The 14,282-nt window shown below is 45.1% G+C and overlaps 1 protein-coding gene across 1 annotated transcript in view; it reads right to left on the reverse strand.

Annotated features, from left to right (window-relative positions):
* The window catches only part of ACACB (acetyl-CoA carboxylase beta), a 3,851,763-nt gene that overhangs the window by 754,615 nt on the left and 3,082,866 nt on the right, over window positions 1-14,282 (reverse strand). The window lies entirely within an intron of this gene.

Raw genomic sequence — 14,282 nt, forward strand, 5'->3', positions numbered from 1 at the left:
ACAATACAATACAACTTCTAGTTCCCCGCTAGCAAGCTTGAAGCAACCAGTATGTGTTTAAAACATGCAGAAATACTTTTAATTTGATTTACAATGAAGTGAAAATATGCTAAAAATGTTTTTTTTAAAAAAAAGTTTTATTGGTTTATTCAAAACTTTAAAAAAAAACAATACACACAGTACAATCACTTCCTCCCTCCATTCATCTTTCCCTTTTTCTTTTAGTACTCAAAAATCGTCAATGTTTGTTTACACTCGTGCAACACGTGTGCCACCTCCAGCAGGAATCTCCAGATTGCCTACACCCAGCTTTTGTTCTCAGTATCTAGGCTACTTTTTAACATTCGCAGAAAATGTATTAGAGCAAATGAAACTGCTCTGTTATTCCCCTCAAAAAGAGCTATCCACCAGTCTTCTGCACTCATAAATTGATGCTCATTGATCATTGCTCCAAAGTATCTCTCTCTTTGTTGCTCAAACGCCGAGCATACCATTACTAGATGTTTAAGGGTCTCATTACTCTTTTTGCAGAATCTGCACACAAGGTCGATGTTTGCAAATTTCGCCCAAGTAGCTGGACGCTCTTTTGTTAGAAGCAAGTTCATTCTAAAGCGCATATAAAGTGCTCTTGAGTACTGGTCTGGAAAACATGTTAAATATGAGTGTCGCTGGCTATAAGCTTTCGCTTCTCCCGGTACCTCACACAATAGTTTTGTTTTTGCTCTTAAATCACAAGTGTTTGTCCAATCAGTTCTCCAGATTTTCCTTTTTACCGAGTCTGGATTCTCCAGTAACGTTGGAAGGCTGATGTCGTACTCCTTTAAAAGAGCCTGGCAAAGTAGATTCCATTCAAATAGTGTAGTGTATAGTTTGTCGTTATTCGGTTTGTGTAGCACTTGGAATTGAGGCACCGGAGATTTAGCCATCGTTTTTCTGTACAAGCTCAATAGGTTCCAGGTAACTCTTGCTTTGATTGATATGAGCCCAAGCTCGTACCGTAGACACGTAGGAAGCTGCAGGACGCGAGTCCAAAAAATATTTTCTAAAGAGTTCCACAGGGCCTCTGCACAGCCAAACGCGTTTTCCCCACCATATATTAGCGCCGGTACCGCTTTTTGCTCAAAAAACAGAATAATAGGTTTTAACGAGAATTTGCCAAATTTTTTGTTAATTAATTGAGCTTGGCACGCCAGCTGCCGGCATTTGCTTTTTACGGCGACCGACCACGGCTCATCACTGATCTTCATGCCTAAGTAGGTAGCACTCTTTACAGTTTGTAGACCCTCGTTTGCAAGCCGCCAGCGAAACTTCTGTTTTTGGCCCCTGCCTCCCTGTAATTTCTCAAAGACCAATATTTCACTTTTTTCTTTGTTAATTTTGAGTATATCTTTGTGTTTGACTTCAATGCTTCCATCTTTAAGAGGTTTAACAATAACAGGTTTAGCCCACAACCTACTCCTTTTACGAAACCTGCTTGTCTGGGGTCTACATGATTGGAAGCTGTGGCCCATTTCAGAAGTTTTTGTTGCAGAAGGCTGGCATAGATCTTCCCCAGTACGTCTAGTAGCGTTATGGGCCTGTAATTTTGTGGGTTCGTTCGATCCCCTTTTTTAAAAATAGGTACCACCACCGCGCTTTTCCAGGACTTTGGGGTTGAACGATTCTTGATGACTCTCTCGAACAAGGTTACGCAAAGGTCAGTCCATAGTTCTGGGTTTTTCTTTAGAGTAAAGTTGGTGAGGCCGCCCGGCCTGGGAGCGCTAGAATCACGCACGTTTTTCATTATGTGAAGTATATCAGAGCGCTCAAACACCAAGTCCCATTCATTCAACGCCAGTTGTTCCCAGGCTGTAGAAGATGTATCTTTAGCGTACAGGTTTGAGTAAAATTCGGCCCACTTTACTTCCGAGACTGCATTGGCCTGAAGTGCATGTTGAGGGGCCATATTGTTGTTTATCAGTCTCCAGTAGTCGGCCGTCTTTTTACCAGACATTTTTTGTAACATATCTTCTGGATCGTTTTGCAGCATAATAGCTGCGTGTGATTTGAGCCAGTTCCGATATCGTTGTTTAATCACCCTTTTGCTCTCTTTCGTAGAAGTGTTGTTTAGGTCTTTTAGGCGCCTTAATTCTTGCCGCATGTCTCTTTTCCGTTACAGAATGTCCATGTCGAATTTGTGTTTTGGTCGAAACTCTTAATGTTCGTATTGTGTTTCCGTTCTTCAAAGTTGCACAAGAGATCTTGGTATTCAAGTGATTTTGAGGCGTATTGGAAATTGTGTCTGATACTAGCTACCTCAGTGTCTAACAGGTTTAATCGAATCCTACCGGACCCGGTGCTTACCGCAAATCGCCAAGCTGCCTTATTTCACGGAGTAGAAAGGTTAAATTTGAGTTGAACCATGTCATGGTCGCTGTGCTGCATTTTGACAATTTCCATTTTTGTAGTCGTCTGTGGATGTTTTCAGATTCAAATATGTAATCAAACACCGATTGTTGATACCTCGTCTCCATGTAGGGCGTGCTGGAATGTCTCCAACCGTGTGGCCATTAAGCATTGTTAAGCCTCGGAGATTTTAATTCCCTATAGGAGATTCAGGGTGGGTGACAGCTACTTTGAATTAGTTCAGGTCAACACTAGCAATGATTCAATGATTCATGAGGGATTATCAGGTTGAAAACGAATTTCAGCAATGGAAGCAAAAGACAGCGATTTTGACAGGTGGAGAAATTTGATTCAAATTGCAATTCGCGGCACTTTTTCCGAGTGCGTAAAGCGCGATTACGGGATAACTATAAATGTTTAGGCTTGTTGGAAAGCTGAGGATCTTAGCTTTAAAATGAAAGTTAAATCCCGTTCCTAGCACACGCGGTTCAAAAGATACGGCCAATTTTGTGGAGGTAGATTTCAGAAATGAAATAATGATTCAGAATGGCAATTGACACTTTCACAGGTTTGAAATCACAGAATGGACACACGATTTCTATGCAGTTCTAAATAGGTGGAAATGGTTTGAATTAGATTATTTTAAACTAAGAAATTGGTTTGCACAGCTCTGGCTGGATACTCACTCCTAATTTTGGAAGGAATGGGCCTCGTCACAGATCTGGTCAACAGGTTTAGCTGCGGTTCTCTCTGCTCTGCTGGTCTGGATCTCTGGTTCTGGCAAAAGTTCTGGCACTGCACAGCAGTCTGGTCTGGGTCTGGTCTTCTATCGGTACTGCACGGCGGTCTGGATACAGCTCTTCTGTCTGGGTTCTGGCACAGGGTTCTAGCCAGAATCACACAGCTTGCCCGGCTGTTGAATGGTTTGGTTAGGTTGCTGGATTCTGAGGCCTGCTGAGAAGGATTCAGCTTTTGGTTCATGCCTCTCTGCTTCAAGTTCTGGAGTCTATCTGGAGTCTATGATCCTTCTGGATATTGTCTGGTCCGGCAAAGTGCTTTGCAAGAAAGTGGAAAGAGCAGTCCCTACCTGGGTTTCAGTGGGTCTTTTTTATGTCTTTTGAAAGTGGGTGGGAAGGCTGACTTTCTATGCCCAACCCTCTGAGGATCCTGATAAGCTAGAAAATTCTCTGTCGCCTGACTGGGGAACTGAATTTGGAGTCATCCGGCATCCTTTTTATGGCATACAGAAAGAACACTCCCCTTGTCACTTTGCACACAAATCTATTTTTGACTTAAATGCATATTTATCCATGTACAATTTTTCTAATATTATATGTCCAGTTAACATATTTTCTGTAGCACCACACCATCCGATCCCTGTCTTTGTAAGATGTTGTGTCCACTTCTGACAGAATTCTGCCCTTTTCATCCAGAACACAACCTCTAAACTTTCCCAGAATTTACACAAATGTGCGTAAGGAATATGGGCATCAGATGATGAAGTGTCAGATTTTTAATATAAATACATTTGGAGTAATACCCTATTTTCTGCTACTACCCCCAGAACATACCACAGAGTCCTAACACCTCTTAAAACGTGCACAGAAAAATCACACAGAATCATGATATTATTGATATAGTTTTGACAATTATGTACTATGAATTAACCATCTTTTTAAAATTATGCTCTGGCCCAGATGGGTGTGGTTTAGGTTCCAAAGCACATTGGGGGATTTCTGTCTGTCCCCGCCTCCAAGCTCAGCTGGCTCACAGAGGCAGTGCTCCTCCCAGTTCCTTCTGAGAGGAAGCAATTTACGACCCCCTGATTTAGAAATTGCTTGGAGCAAAGGGAAGCTCATTGTTCCGTTTCCCTGCTCCCAGGCACCCCTCCCCTGATTCAATCAGAGAGGTGTGATCTCCTTTTGGTGGGGCAGCAGAAGGGAGGCCAGGCCTGTGAATACAGTTGCTGGGCAGGTTTCAACTCCTGTTGGGGGTAGTTGCCGGGCAGAATTCAATCCCTTTAAGCCAGGCTTCAGCCAAATGTCACTTTTGTTCATATTTTTCTTCATTCAAATCAAAGCTACAATTTTGACACATGCAGCTAGAACGCTGATTCTAAGTTCAAAACGATGACATTTAAACAGTTGCACCCTATGTGACACTCCAAAGTAAATCACTCATTTATTTTAAACATTTCAATTTTAGTGGCTTTAAGTCCAATTTCACTTAAACTGCTGACATCCACAGCTCAGCCAGTTTTGTTATGAACATTATTTTAGGCTCTTCATCTTTCCAGATTTGGTATGCACACAAGGCTTCATTCTACCAGACGTCTGCTGGTGTTCAGTAAGATTTTTGAATATCTTGCAATGTTTGAAATAGGCATTTTGAGCTTGCATTCAGAGAAACAAAGGTGATTTCAAAGCGATTTTTGAGCTAACAGGCACTGCTGTTTTTCCTTTGGCACCACGTTTCACTCATGGCGCTTCTGGCCCATCACACTCGCACTGGTGGGTGGCAGGTCAGGCGACAATTTTTGTGTGCGCAAAACTGCGCGGTTTTCCTGGCTTCTGGCGCAAATGTGGGCTTTTCGGCCATCTTGCATTTTCTAAGCCCACAGCACCAAATGTTATAACATAATAGCTTGAACGTGGGTCGATATACCTGACAATAGCTAGCAACAACAGTAAGACCATAACAGATTAAAATTGTTCATCCAACAGAAATTTCTTTCTGTTACATGCCTTTCTTAAAAATTACAAGCACCCCCATGCAACAGCAGTTGGTTCGGCACGTAAGAGAAAAATCAGTGCAGGTCGACACTGATTAAAATTCGCTTCTCTCAGCAATGGGGCAATGGTCCTCTTTCTAATGTCATGATAGAGTGGGCAGAATAGAACAAAATGCAGCAAATCATTTCCAGTGCTGCAACCAGGACACACCACAGACTTCTTAAACCCCTAAGAAGACTGCATCTGTACAGATATACCTATTGTTGCGTCCTCCCATAGTGACATCACAAGCTTCACATAATACGCCATCCACATAATACGCCATCCACCTAATATGTCACAATACTGAAATATAAACATGACAGAAAACATGGTGTCCACGAATCATTACGCAGAACGCCACATTGAGCCGGTCAAAACAGAATATACTTGGCCGGAACATTGTTTCAATTCAGTTTAAAATAAAAACCTAAAATCAATATCAAGGACATGGATAAGGTTTTAGGAGAACTTGGTCTCCCCGTGTTAGGCAAAGCCACAGAAGGAGGGTCTGCACCAGCCTTATCTATCCATTCAATTTAGGGTTGTTGCCCTGGTCCCGTCCTTCACCACTCTAATCCTCAAGTAGCCTCCCTGCTGTATGCCATTCCTCCTGCCATCTCAAACACCTGCTAGAATCTTCCTGAGTGGTCCATCTATGTCTCTCCTTCTCAGTTCATCGCAACATTCTACAGTCTCCTCCTGTGACTCATCTGCCATCATCTGATACTCCCCCACCAGCACCATCATATTTCCTACAACTACTTCTTTCTCCACCTCTCATCTTCAACCTCCTCACCAACCCTTGGAACACTCTTCAACCTGCTCTAACTACCTGATTCAACCTCCTTCTTCAAGTTCCAATTTCCTCCTTTCTATCACCAACTTCCATCCTGACACACTTCACCAGCCACCTTCTTATACATTCCAACTGCATCCTCTCTATCACCAACCCACTCCAGACTTTCTCCGCCCACCTACTCATGTTCCCCAACTTTCTCCAGATGATTTCGAACTTCCTCGTTGCTGAGCTCCCTCCTGAAATTTCACAAAATCCTCCTCACCATCAACAAGTGTCCGGGCAAAGTGTAGGACAAATAACTTACCTCTTTGTAATGTTCTTTCTGATGGATGTTCCTCCCGCAGATTCCCAATCTATGATAATCCCACCTACAACACAACTGATCTTCAGAAACCTTTCCACCAGCCAGGACCGCAGCATAACTCTGCGTCCGCTCGCATTACAACCTCTGCACACCCCATACAGGACATGTTGTGGTGGCCAGTATATATTGTGGTGCCATGTCCCTGTGACCTCAGTTCTCAGTTCAACCTTTTCACTAGCACTTTGATGCTGAGGGACCACGGAACCGATGGAGTACTGGCAATCCGCCAAGTGGGGCAGGTAGAGAGGGCAATGAGGAACATCCATCAGAAAAAACATTAGCTAGAAGTCATTTTTTCTTCTAAAGGATTCCTTCCTCCCACAGATTCCTCATATATGACAGATTCCCATAGCAGTTGTTGGATCTGGAGGAGGGAGGAGAGCAAAGGACACCACCTAGACCAGAAAACTCTGGAGGGCCACCCTGCCAAACGTGTGCCCTGTCCTGAAAGGGAATTCAAGCAGTAATGCTTCATTAACATGTGAAGAGAGGCCCACGTTGCCACTTGGCAGAGGCACAAGACAGGGTCCCCCACTCTGTAGGGCAGAAATGGAAGCCACTCCTCTCGTAGAATGGGCTTTGAGGCCATCAGGCACATCCATTCCAGCAAGATCATATAATTCCGAAATGCAAAGAAGGATCTACCGTCACAAGTTACGTTTAGTCACAGCCCAGCCATTACATGCACCAGCATATCTAACAAAAAGCTGGTCATCTTTAATGAGGTCCCTTGTCTGAGAGACATAACAGCGGAGAGCCCGTACTGCGTTCAACCGATGGAACTGCTCCTGCCTTAGAAGGTTGGGGCGGAGGAAGAAACACAGGAAGATGTATATTTTGAGAGAGATGGAAATCCGAGACCACTTTCAAAAGAAAGGAGAATCTCACTCGCAAAGTAACCTATTCTTTGGAAAAAAAACAAATAAGGAGGTTTAACGCCAGGAGCTCACTCACCAGTATATCAGGAGTGATGGCGACCAGGAAAGTGCCCTTACGGGTGAGCAGTCTAACTGAACAAGAATGGAGCGCCTCAAACAGTGCACCCATCAGACTTAAGTGTGTCCATTGTGATGAATCTGATGATGCCATCACTCCTTTCCTTGAGATAGCCTCTCCTCATGTGACATGGGGATGGCAGCCGCTACCTGATCCTGACCCTGGGGGCGGCTGTTTGAGGGGAGGAATCCCTAGGAGGAGGGGGTAGGTGACATGACATCAGGTGAGGCATGGTAGCCCCCTTTCCCTTTTAGGGATATTCCCTCCATTTGTTATGCCCAAATGGCATACTGCCATCACCCCCTTCGACAATTTGGCAACTATACTGACAGTACTCCTCCATATCAGATAGCAAACACAGTGACAAAAACTGAGACGATCAAGAGGTAAGGAGCAATGATGATTACTCCCAAAGAGAATCAACACCAGAAGTTTAGTAGCTGGAAGAATCCGATTGATCCAACACAGTTTAAAAGTATGCCAGCAAGAGAAATATGGAGTTCGTCACCTTCTTACCAAGCTGTGGCGAGGACAGCCTAGCAGAGAGACCGGGAGTACGGCGAGACGGAGCGGCAAGGTGAGCGAGAAGGCAGCCCAGTGAGTAACATGCCCAGTGAAGCTCCGTGGAGGCTGCAGAGAGGGGAAAGAAAGCAAACAGTGATTCTTGACAGCTGAGGAAGCTGGGACGCCAACCGAGGACTGGGCACCTGCCGGAGGTGCCTGCAGGGTCAGAAAGAGCTTCGAGCTGTGTCCGAGTCAGGGACGCAGAGAGAGTGCAAGAAAGCAACTGGTGAGCCCAGGAAAAGGGTCGGGACACAGTAGCACTGTCGGGCATGGCATCGAAAGCCCTAGACAGTGGAACTAGGGTCAGGGACCCACAGTACCAACTTGGGGAAGACCGAGAAGGGGAGCCAAAGGGGCATTGTATGCTAAAGAAAGTCCTGGCAGGAGAGTATACCAGGAAATGCCAAGTGTGTATGTTAGGGAGAATTCTCATTCAATGGCTAATTTCCCTGAACTAGTGAGTCCCTCAGCAGCTTTGCTGGATTTCTGGGGTACATTTTTCCCCCACTCTTACCCATGTTTTGCCATGTGTATTTCATCTGTTTTTGTGATGGTGGACACTGGAGTACACCACTTCAGTAGCCCCCTTCTTTTGTGTGTTACACAGCACCTTCAGTGCAGTGACACATGGTTGTCTTTTTGACTTCCCACCGACTCCATTTCTGGGGCCGACTACTTTCCCCCAGAAAAGGATAAAGTTGCCATTAACTTTACTTAATCATTTAACCACAGATCCAGTACACCCCATCTTACACGGAGTACTGGAAAGGGTTAATCCTTAGCCCTTTTTACCTGTACCTCCTAGAGCATTGTTTCACTCTTAACATTTAGACTTGGCTGGTGGCAGTGGTATCTACCCTAACTTTTCTACTGCGATTATAATATATAAACGTGGTGTTGTTTTAGGCTATTATATTAGCCTCAAACTTAAACCTGCTTGACCAAATACTTTTTCTTTTGGCTCCGGTGGGTTTATTCGCCATTTCTTTTTGTTAAAGTCGTTCTTGTGTTTTACTTTGCGCAGCAAACCAGGTTTGCTTTCTTTGTTCACTGTCTTTTGGCGGGCTTCTGCCAAGAAGCCCTCTTCTAGGCGCCTGGGTGTCTAGGTGGGCTAAATGTGAGGGAGGGGTGTAGTCACCCCCTGCACAGGGTATCCTAGGAAACCCAAGTCGCACTTTGCCATGATTGGCTGAGGTGGTTGTCCCTGCTGGACAACCCCCCTGCTGCATGATTAACAGCCAGGCTGTGTGAATGGGGGATTTTCGCATAAAAGGCAAGACTCTTGGGCTAGAAGGCAGAGTCGCCACGGGAACTACAAGGAACCGAAGAGAAGCGGAGAAGAAGTCGGCTGCTGCAACTATCCCGCCACGGTGAAGCCCTGCTGCAGACCTAAGCTATCTACCCTTCGACGTCCAGAGAAGATCCAGTCCGGAGTCTTCTTCCCTTGAGCTTGGTGGGTATAACCAGCTCATCTTCTACAGCCAGAGGATCCTCTTTGTGGTCGAAATCGCTGCACACTGCTGTAGTGGTCGGGATAGCCATCTGAAGAGCTTCTCCTGTTTTTAAGGAGCGCACCTTTTATTCACCGTCGCTGCTGCCGGCTTCAGCCCTGTGTGGTGCAGACCCCTCCAGATGTCCTGCTTCGTATTGAAGCTCCAAGGACCGTGGGTCTGCAGGAAACTACCAGGAACAACTGCCGTGGTACCAGCTTCTTCATTGAATAAGGTACGGTGTTCTGCTCGAGGAATTAGGGTGAATCCCTTTTCTTCGCCTTCAAGGCTTGCCCTTGTCTTCCCTCCTTCTTATAACTTTTGCTTCCTCTGTTGATAATATCTAAGTACTCCTGGCTACGTTGAATCGTGAACTGTCCGACTGTGTGATCCTCGACAACAGGAACGTGGTTCCACTTGACACTGGCTCCGGCCTATTGACTCTTGAATTTCTGTCTATGAGTGTTCTCTAGTTCTGTCTGCCTTGACAAAAGTATTGCCTACGATTTTTGCTCCAACTCTCTCTGGGTATCTCAGGTGCTGTTTTTGCCCCGGTAACATTTCTTGCCGCGGATACGCGTTTCTTTAGTAAGACCGAACTGTCATTACTGTCAAAAAGTGATTGCAAGTGTATTCCTAGTAACGTCTTTTGTTTCACAACATCGGTCCGTTAAAACACAGGGTACTTACCTTGAAGTTATACCGTACAAAGTGAATTGGTTAGTTGTAGTATATTTTACGTGTGGTTTTCAATTAATAGAAGTGTTCTGTTTATAACAAACGGTTTAAAAAATAAATGTACTTATATTTTTTACCTGAAACCTGGAGTCAGTGTTTGCTTGAGTCACAGTAATTGTGGTCCCTTTGTGTAATCTCTGCTACTGCTCATATACTCTTGAGATAAGCCTGGTGTGACAAATAGGCAAAACAGGCGGGTTGAAGGGAAATAAAATGCTGGTCTTTATTCAGACTTAACAAATTGTGTTTGAAAATATAACACAAAGTTCTTTATGAAGTAGTCTTCCTGGTGTTCCTGTTTGTTGAGCAATATTTTTCCTCTGCTTTCTTGTAGGGCACTCTGTATGGACTTCAGGTAGGCTTTTTCCTCCTAGTCCTCATACGCCCAGGTGCTTCCTGTACCTCCGGAATCCACGTCTGATCGGCTCTGCAAGGAGAAGAACAATTAACACAGCTCTCCAAACCGGCTTGCTTCTTATATAGACAGGTATCAATTGGCCAATCAAGTTCTACTTCCTGTCTTAAAGCATAAGAACCCATACAGGCCCCGTCCCCTTTTTCCTGTGAGCCCCTCGCCATGTTCCTGCCTGCATTTGTTCCCCGGAATGCCCTTCTGCAGCCCAGGTAAGTGTCGGTTGTTAAATCACTTGGTATTTTGTAGGAAGCAATGGTCGGGTTAATTATTCCCTGCAAGAGACATCCTCCCATGAGACCGGAACGACCGCGCAGCGGGTCACTCGCCTCATGTCCGCGGGCTCCGCATAACCCGTGGTTGGCTTCCCGCTCGCGGCCGTAGCAACACACGCGTGTGGCGTCTCCACGCGGCAACTGAAGCCCTTCCTCCCCGGGCCGGGCCCATCTCCACCACCCGCATCCCATCTGAGGAGCCGGGTCTCCGTCGCGGCCATGGTTTTCCTCTCCTATTCCCCTTGCTGTCACCGCCGCTCTTGCGAGGCGGGTCTCTCCCCGTCGGACTCGGCACTCCGCCCCTCTTCCATCAAAACCGGGCACTCTGTCCTCGCGGGGCCGCCTCAGCAGCCGCGTCTCTGCCGGCTGACACAGCGTCGGCTGCTCAGGACTAAGCCGTTCCGTGGCATCCCAAACCCTGAATTCCTCCGGCAGTCCCCCGTCTCTTGGCACGCCGTGATTTATTTTCCGGGTTGAATGGCCCCACCACTCGCCATTCATGACGGTCGGGGTTGGTTCTTCCTCCATCCTGAAAGTCTCCCTTTCATAGTCGCAGGGTTTGCAGTCCCCATTGTCTGGGTCATTACACCAGGCTGCACCGCTACTGCTACCACTTTAACATAGTAGTACAGGCTTGTACCAAAGGTAAAACTTGTATTGCCACCTGTAGTCTTACTTGTGTGTAGTGGTCCCTAAGGGCACTGCACAGGATTCTGCTTAACAGTGTAAAGAGAACTGCATGAATATTAATAATAATAATAATAATTTGGCATTTATATAGCGCTACAAACCCTCAGGTATCTGAGTGCTGCTTATTATTACCCACGATGTGTGGTGCTCATTTTATCGACCTCGGAAGGATGAAAGGCTGAGTTTGGCCCCGCCGGGATTCGAACCTGTGTTACCAGGCTCTGCACAGATGTCAAAGCGAGCGCTCTACTCGCTGTGCCACTTTACCGGCTAATATTGTCCTGTCAGGAGAGTATACACAGGGTAAAGCCAAGTGTGTGTAAAGTGAACTGCATCAATAAAGCCTTGGCAGGAGAATATATCAGGCAAACCCAAGTGGGTGAAGTGAATTGCAGTGAATGTGGAAAGGAAACTGGCAGGAGAGTATACCAGGTGTTTTGCGAGCCTGAGAAAAGCACCCAAATTGTATCAAGGAACTGAACTATATGAAAGAACCTGGCAGGAAATATTCCAGGTGTTTTGACTCAGATAATCGCAAAGAAGATTCTTGCCCTCAGGATTTTTTGATTACGTTGAATGTGAAAAGGACTTGGAATGGGGAAGGGGGTAATTCCCAGTGGAGTAAATTGCAACACCAAGAGGAAGGGAGTTATCCTCTTGAGTTACAAAGATTTGTTTTATTCTTTTGAACTTTTGTTTGGTGGAAAGAATAGTGGGAAGGGATTCATTCCCTGGAACTGTAAACATTACCCATTTGGAACTTTTGTTAGATTTATACCTTTTTGTTGACCTTGAACATTTGTGCACTTTTCAAGCAAGATACATTACCCTTAGCACCTTAGAGTTACTTTTAGAGTGTGAGGGCTAGGATAGGATTTCAGACACAGGGCATTTTTGCTTTGGACATCTTGTCATAGGGCAGGCCCTTAGTCTTTGTGTGAGGTAGGGAAATACCTCCTAGATTAGGGTCAGTGAGACATTTTCCAACCCCTTTATTATTTAATAAAAGTTTATGGCAAACACCATGAGTCCTCTGTGCCCACGTCTCATTCCTGGTTCCTCACACTGTTCAAGGCAGACGCCATGACATTCTCTCTTCCGGCAAGATGGACAACAGTCAGAGAGATGCTTCTCTACAGAGCCCAGAACGCATTGCTTCTCGCACATGTTGAGGTAGTGCATGGCCACTGTGTTGTCATCCAGGACAAGCACAGTCCTGCATGTCACAGAGGGGAGAAAAGCAACCGAGGCCAGCTTGATTACCATCAGCTTCAGCAGATTGATGTGCTCCTGAGACTCTGAGGGAGACCACAGTCCACTTAGCGACAAATGAGCTCCCCAACTGGTCAAGGATACATCAGTGAGAACTGTCACCTGCATCCAAGGTTGACGAAACAACACACCTTTCAGTAGGTTGTCTATCAAGGAGCACAATGCAAGGTCTTGAGCAACACAGCTCGACACCTGAGGAACGTCCAACATGTGAACCTTAAATCGTGACCACTGGCAATGGAGGAGCCATTGAAGTGATCTCATGCACAGATCGGCCTCCAGAACCATCAGAATGAGGAGGCCATGAGACACAGCAAGTGCAAAAAAGGCTCAGACAGGACCTTGTGATTGTAGGACATGGACCATCAGAGAGATGTTCGCCACTCGATCCTTGGGCAGAAAATAAATTGGAGGTACTGGGACAGAAACATTTAAACATTTTTGAAGTTTTCAAGTTCACGGAAAATACCAAGCTGTGCAACAGACTGTACGACCAGTACAAGTGTGCAGACGCCTGGTCTGGGTAACAAGCTCAGACGAGCCATAGGTCCATGTAGAGAAACACAGGAATACCATCTGGAAGAGACACGCTACAACTGCCAGCAGCTTTGTGAAAAACCCTAGGTGCCAAAGAAAGATTGAACAGCATGGCTCACCACTATTAGTGATGTTAGCCTACCACGAAGTTCAGGTACTTCCTGTGCTTCCGATGGACGGGCATGTGGAAGTAGGCTTCCTCAAGATCTAGCTACACCAACCAGTCCTGCAAATCGAGGGTTTGGAGGATCTGTGCTAGCATTACCGTCTTGAATCTAGCCCCAGCTACCCATAGCCACAACTCCCAGTCAACATCTATTAATGAACTAGATGGCTCTGAAGCCCGAAGATTGGGTAGGATGACTTCACATGAGATTATAACAGATGAAAATGATTTAGCAATCATCAAAATTGCAGAAAAAGAGGTTTATGAAGCAAGGACTAGAGAAGAAATGGTTGATACCTCCAGTTTGAAGGTTGTTGTTAATAAGGTAAAAACAAGATTGAAAAGTCATGCAACAAAAAAGAAAAGGAAGAAAAAACGAGGCAAGCTACTATAAAATTACAGAATAGTAAAGCAGATAAAATTACCTTAGTAGAATCAGTAAAGGTTATGAAAATGTACCTCAGCAAGCATGAATAAATAAAATAATAAAAAAAGATCAAGAAAACAAAAGAAAATCGAAAAGTGACTTCAGAAACTGTATGGAATCATCTGCCACAAATGGGAAATGGACAGAAGCAACTGACCGAGTACAGAGCAAATCGAAACAGAAAGAATCAGATAGTGATGCAAAAGATTGGGAATCATTATGAGTCAGGGATTCAACAATGACTGTTAATGAGAACATCTCACACGAGGCTCAGGAGCCAGACAAGATTGGCATAGTTACATTTAATTGTTTAAATATAATTGCAGAGGAACAGCTGATGTATAAATCAACGAGGAAAATTATTACAATTCCAGAACAAAACTGGATTAACAA

Source organism: Ambystoma mexicanum, chromosome 10, assembly GCF_040938575.1.
Source record: "Ambystoma mexicanum isolate Mex_15411 chromosome 10, UKY_AmexF1_1, whole genome shotgun sequence".
Taxonomy (NCBI): domain Eukaryota; kingdom Metazoa; phylum Chordata; class Amphibia; order Caudata; family Ambystomatidae; genus Ambystoma; species Ambystoma mexicanum.